Raw genomic sequence first — 6,142 nt, forward strand, 5'->3', positions numbered from 1 at the left:
AAATTTTTGCGTGCCTATCATGGCTACAATGGGAGAGGTGGTTGCCGCGAGCCTGTCTCGTGCTCCCCTCATTGATTCAACGCCGCTATCAGGGCGGATGGATATGTTAGATTTTGAAATGGTGGACGCCGACGTTGAATCAATTAGAGGGGCATGAAGCCCACCCTCGAGGGTGCTATTCCTGGACTCTCCTCTAGATCATGTTTTCTTCCCACTCAGCTGGCGCAATTTCGGAAAAAGGTTTAACAGCGGTTGCCAGCCCTCACCACGTCTACTTGGTGATTTTAAAACTCGATCTAAAATGGGAGCCCTTGTCTAGCACCTCCGTCCGGTGTTGCTCTGGTATTGCATAAATTTATGCCATCAGTGCGAATCCCCTAACGAATGCCTATGCTTGGACCCTCTCTTAGATCACCTTCTTTGATCACTCGACCGACGCAACTATGGAAGAGACTTGGCAGCAGTTGCCATTCTACAGCGTGTCTATTCAGTGATTTTGAAGTTGATCTAATGGCGAGCCCTTGTCTCTAGCCATGAGGTGGGTGCTTGGTGCTCTAGAAAAATTTTTTGCATGCCTATCGCGGCTACAACGGGAGAGGTGGTTGCCGCGAGCCTCTCCCGTGCCCCCCTCATTGATTCAACGCCGCTGTCAGGGCAGATGGATATGTCATATTTTGAAACGGTGGACGCCGACGTTGAATCAATTAGAGGGGCATGAATCCCACCCCGGATGTGCTATTCCTCGACTCTCCTTTAGATCATGTTTTCTTCTCACTCAGTTGGCACAATTTCGGAAAAAGTTTTGGCAGTGGTTGCCATCCCTCACCGAGTCTACTTGGTGATTTTAAAACTCGATCTAAAATGGGAGCCCTCGTCTAGCACCTCTGTTTGATGTTGCTCGGGTATTGCATAAAATTATGCCATCGACGCGAATCCCCCAACGAATGCCTACGCTTGGACCCTCTCTTAGATCACCTTCTTCGATCACTCGACCGACGCAACTACGAAAGAGACTTGGCAGCGGTTGCCATTCTACAGCGCGTCTGTTCAGCAATTTCAAAGTTGATCTAATGGCGAGCCCTTGTCTCTAGCCATGAGGTGGGTGCTTGGCGCTCTAGCAAAATTTTTTGCGTTGCCTATCGCAACTACAATGGGAGAGGTGGTTGCAGCGAGCCTCTCCCGTGCCCCCCTCATTGATTCAATGCTGCTGTCAGGGCGGATCGATATGTCAGATTTTGAAACGGTGGACGGCGACATTGAATCAATTAGAGGGGCATGAAGCCCAACCTCGAGGGTGCTATTCCTGGACTCTCCTTTAGATCATGTTTTCTTGTCACTCAGCTAGTGCAATTTCGGAAAAAGGTTTGGCAGTGGTTGCCAGCCCTCATCGCATCTACTTGGTGATTTTAAAACTCGATCTAAAATGGGAGCCCTCGTCTAGCACCTCTGGCTCGGGTATTGCATAATTTTTTGCTGTCGGCGCGAATCCCCCAACGAATCCCTAGCCTTGGACTCTCTCTTAGATCACATTTTTCAATCAATCGACCGACGCAATTACGGAAGAGGCTTGGCAGCGGTTGCCATTCCACAGCGTGTCTGTTCAGCGATTTCGAAGTTAATCTACTAATGGCGAGCCCTTGTCTAGCCATGAGGTGGGTGCTTGGGGCTCTAGCAATTTTTTGTGTGCCTATGGTGGCTACAATGGGAGCTTTGATAACAAAAGTTCTCGGCGACCCTCCCCTATGGAAATCAGTGGTTGTGTTCGCGAAAGACACGTTATTCAAATTTTTGGAATATTGGCACCAGCATCGTTTCTATTGGGAGGGCCGTGAAGCCATCCCGATTTTGCTATGCGAGGGCTCTCTCCCTAGAGTCGTTCTCTATGCAACAACTTCTTTGGCACAAAATTTTCAGAATGGTTCGGCAGCGGTTATCATTCCAATGGTGCCGTTGTGGTGGTTGCCTGGGTAGCGATCTGAAGGGTGACCCATCGTCTAGCAGTTGGCCTGCGCATCACGAGTGACAAGGGAGCCTTTGTTATCGGAAGCTCCCCATGGCCATTCGATTAGAAGAGCCATTGCTTGTTTGAGCAAGGATGAATGCAGCCTCGGATTCCAAACAAAATCAACGATTTTGGATCTATATAAGAGCGGAATGAAGCAGCAGCATAGCCTGTTTGCTATGCGCAGCTCCCCAAAGTTGCTCTTCTTTCTCACTCCATTGCCACAATTTTGGGAGTTGTTCGACAGCGGTTGTCATTCCAATGTGTCATTGCGGTGATCTGGAGAGCGATGCTAAGGGCGGGAGCTTGTGTTTAGAATTTGGGATGTTTGTGCGAGTGAGCAGGGGAGCTTCTCTTATCGAAACCTCTCTGTGGCCTTTGAATATATAGACCCAGTGCCGACGATATCGATGGATGCGAGCCCTTGGATTCCAAATTTTTCCACAGCTAACATTGGTTTTTGTGAGATATGGGCACGAAAGCACATCCCGATTGCTACGCTGGAGCTCCCTAAGGTCGCCTCTGTGCTAACTCGATCGGCACAACATTGGGAATGGTTCGTTAGTGGTTGACGTTCCAATGTGTCATCAGGAGATGTCTTGGAAAGTGTTCTTTCTTTCAAGGGCGAGCTCACGTCTAGACCTTGGATTGTGCATCATGTCACAAGCGAATGGGGAGATCTCTCTGTGAATGGTGGCATGGTGATTGCAAGAGAAAATTGACTTAGTCGGAGCCATTGGCCTCGGGCCATTGTGATGGCCTCGCAATTTCTCTTTAATTGCAACCTATGTTTGTGCAGTAGTAGAGTTTGCATGTAAGATGGGCCTTGTTCTCGAGAGTTCCAGGAGATGACCTTCGGAACTTTTCGATTGGGCCCCTTCAAGGTGAAATTCATCCAGTTGATCGGATGAGCTCGATGACCATTTCAGTCCCTCGGCTCCATGAACTTACATCTCCTAACCGATGACAATCTTTTGCTCCTCTGCCGACCTCATAAAAAATTGGGTCGTGAATGGCTATTTGGTAGGAATATTAAAGGATTTGGATTTTTAAGGCGGATGTCGGTGTGTTCACTAATTTCTAATGCAGAGCGAGCCTCGCACTAATAGCTTATATAGGAGAGGTGGTTGCCAAGAGCCTCTCCCGTGCCCCCCTCATTGATTCAACGCCGGTGTCAAGGCGGATGGATATGTCAGATTTTGAAACGGTGGACGCCGACATTGAATCAATTAGAGGGGCATGAAGCCCACCCCGGATGTGCTATTCCTTGACTCTCCTTTAGATCATGTTTTCTTCTCACTCAGCTGGCACAATTTCGGAAAAAGGTTTGGCAGTGGTTGCCATCCCTCACCGCGTCTACTTGGTGATTTTAAAACTCGATCTAAAATGGGAGCCCTCATCTAGCACCTCCGTCTGATGTTGCTCGGGTATTGCATAAATTTATGCCATCGACGCGAATCCCCCAATGAATGCCTACGCTTGGACCCTCTCTTAGATCACCTTCTTCAATCACTTGACCAACGCAACTACGGAAGAGACTTGGCAGCGGTTGCCATTCTACATCACGTCTGTTCAGCAATTTCAAAGTTGATCTAATGGCGAGCCCTTGTGTCTAGCCATGAGGTGGGTGCTTGGCGCTCTAGAAAAAATTTTTGCGTGCCTATCGCGGCTACAACGGGAGAGGTGGCTACCGCGAGCCTCTCCCGTGTCCCCCTCATTGATTCAACGCCGTTGTCAGGGTGGATGGAAATGTCAGATTTTGAAACGGTGGACGTCAACATTGAATCAATTAGAGGGGCATGAAGCCCACCCTTGAGGGTGCTATTCCTGGACTCTCCTTTAGATCATGTATTCTTGTCACTCAGCTGGCGCAATTTTAGAAAAAGGTTTGGCAGCGATTGCCAGCCCCTCACTGCGTCTACTTGGTGTTTTTAAAACTCGATCTAAAATGGGAGCCCTCGTCTAGCACCTCCGTCCGATGTTGCTCGGGTATTGCAAAAATTTTTGCCATCGGCACGAATCCCCCAATGAATGCCTACATGCTTGGACCCTCTCTTAGATCACCTTCTTCGATCACTCGATCGACGCAATTACGAAAGAGACTTGGCAGTGCTTGCCATTCTACACCGCGTTCGTTCTGCGATTTCGAAGTTGATCTAATGGCGAGCCCTTGTCTATAGCCATGAGGTGGGTACTTGGCGCTCTAGCAAAATTTTTTGTGAGCCTATCGTGGCTACAATGGGAGAGGTGGTTGCCGCGAGCCTCTCCCTTGCCCAGCTCATTGATTCAATGCCGTTGTCAGGGCGGATGGATATGTTGGATTTTGAAACGGTGGACGCTGACGTTGAATCAATTAGAAGGGCATGAAGCCCACCTTCGAGGGTGCTACTCCTGGACTCTCCTTTAGATCATGTTTTCTTGTCACTCAGATGGCGCAATTTCAAAAAAAGGTTTGGAAGCGGTTGCCAGCCCTCACCGTGTCTTCTTTGTGATTTTAAAACTCGATCTAAAATGGGAGCCCTCGTCTAGCACCTCCGTCCGGTGTTGCTCGGGTATTGCATAAATTTTTTCCATCGACGTGATTACCCCAACAAATGCCCTATGCTTGGACCCTCTCTTACATCAACTTTTTCGATCACTCGACCGACGCAATTATGGAAGAGACTTGGCAGCGGTTGCCATTCTACACCGCGTCTGTTCTACGATTTCAAAGTTGATCTAATGGCGAGCTCTTGTCTCTAGCCATGAGGTGGGTGCTTGGCGCTCTAGCAAAAAAAATTTTCATGCCTATCGTGGCTACAATGGGAGAGGTGGTTGCCGTGAGCCTCTCCTGTGCCCCCCTCATTGATTCAACGCCGCTGTTAGGGTTGATGGATATGTCGGATTTTGAAATGGTGGACGTCGACGTTGAATCAATTAGAGGGGCATGAAGCCCACCCTCGAGGGTGCTATACTTGGACTCTCCTTTAGATCATTTTTTCTTGTCACTCAGCTGTCGCAATTTAAAAAAAAAGGTTTGGCAACGTTTGCCAGCCCTCACCGCGTCTACTTGGTGATTTTAAAACTCGATCTAAAATGGGAGCCCTCGTCTAGCACCTCCATCTGGTGTTGGTCGGGTATTGCATAAATTTATGCCATCGACCCGAATCCCCCAACGAATGCCTATGCTTGGACCCTCTCTTAGATCACCTTCTTCGATCACTCGACTGACGTAACTACGGAAGAGACTTGGCAGCAGTTGCCATTTTACAACGTGTCTGTTCAGCGATTTCAAAGTTGATCTAATGGCGAGCCCTTGTCTCTAGCCATGAGGTGGGTGCTTGGCGCTCTAGCAAAATTTTTTGCATGCCTATTTTTAAAGCATGTTTTCTAGTCACTCAGCTGTCACAATTTTGGAAAAAGGTTTGGCAGCGGTTGCCAGCCCTCACCGCGTCTTCTTGGTGATTTTAAAACTCGATCTAAAATGGGAGCCCTCGTCTAGCGGCTCTGTGCCAACTCAATTGGCACAACATTGGGAAATGGTTTGACAGTGGTTGTCGTTCCAATGTGTCATCGGGGGATGCCTTGGAAAGTGGCCTTTCAAGGGCGAGCTCGCGTCTAGCCCTTGGATTGTGCGTCACGTCACAAGTGAATGGGGAGATCTCTCTGTGAACGGAAGCATGGTGATTGCAAGAGAAAATTGACTTAGTCGGAGCATTGGCCTCGGCCCATTGTGACGGCTTTGCAATTTCTCTTTAATTGCAACCTATGTTTGTGCAGTAGCAGAGCTTGCATGTAAGATGGGCCTTGTTCTTGAGAGTTCTAGGAGATGACCTCCGGAACTTTTGTATTGGGCCCCTTCAAGGTGAAATTCATCTAGTTGATCGGATGAAGCTTGATGTGCTTGTATCTATTCCGAGATGGTAATGATGGTCATTAATCTGTGGTGGTGAGTATTATCCCATTCGATAATCGCAATGGCAGAGCTGGTGGGAAGTACTTGTTGCTTTGTTTTGATGGATATACCCTTATATGTAGGTGTCTGCACGGCTTGCAACACACTGCACATTTGGTGTTCGATTCTAAGATGCGCTTGTTGCTAAGTGTGTATGGAGTTGTATCTTTTAGCCAAGGGCTCCGTCTCATTGGCACGTTCTATCA

This window comes from Cupressus sempervirens, chromosome 7, assembly GCF_028749045.1.
Source record: "Cupressus sempervirens isolate cs-2001-9-10 chromosome 7, ASM2874904v1, whole genome shotgun sequence".
Classification (NCBI taxonomy): domain Eukaryota; kingdom Viridiplantae; phylum Streptophyta; class Pinopsida; order Cupressales; family Cupressaceae; genus Cupressus; species Cupressus sempervirens.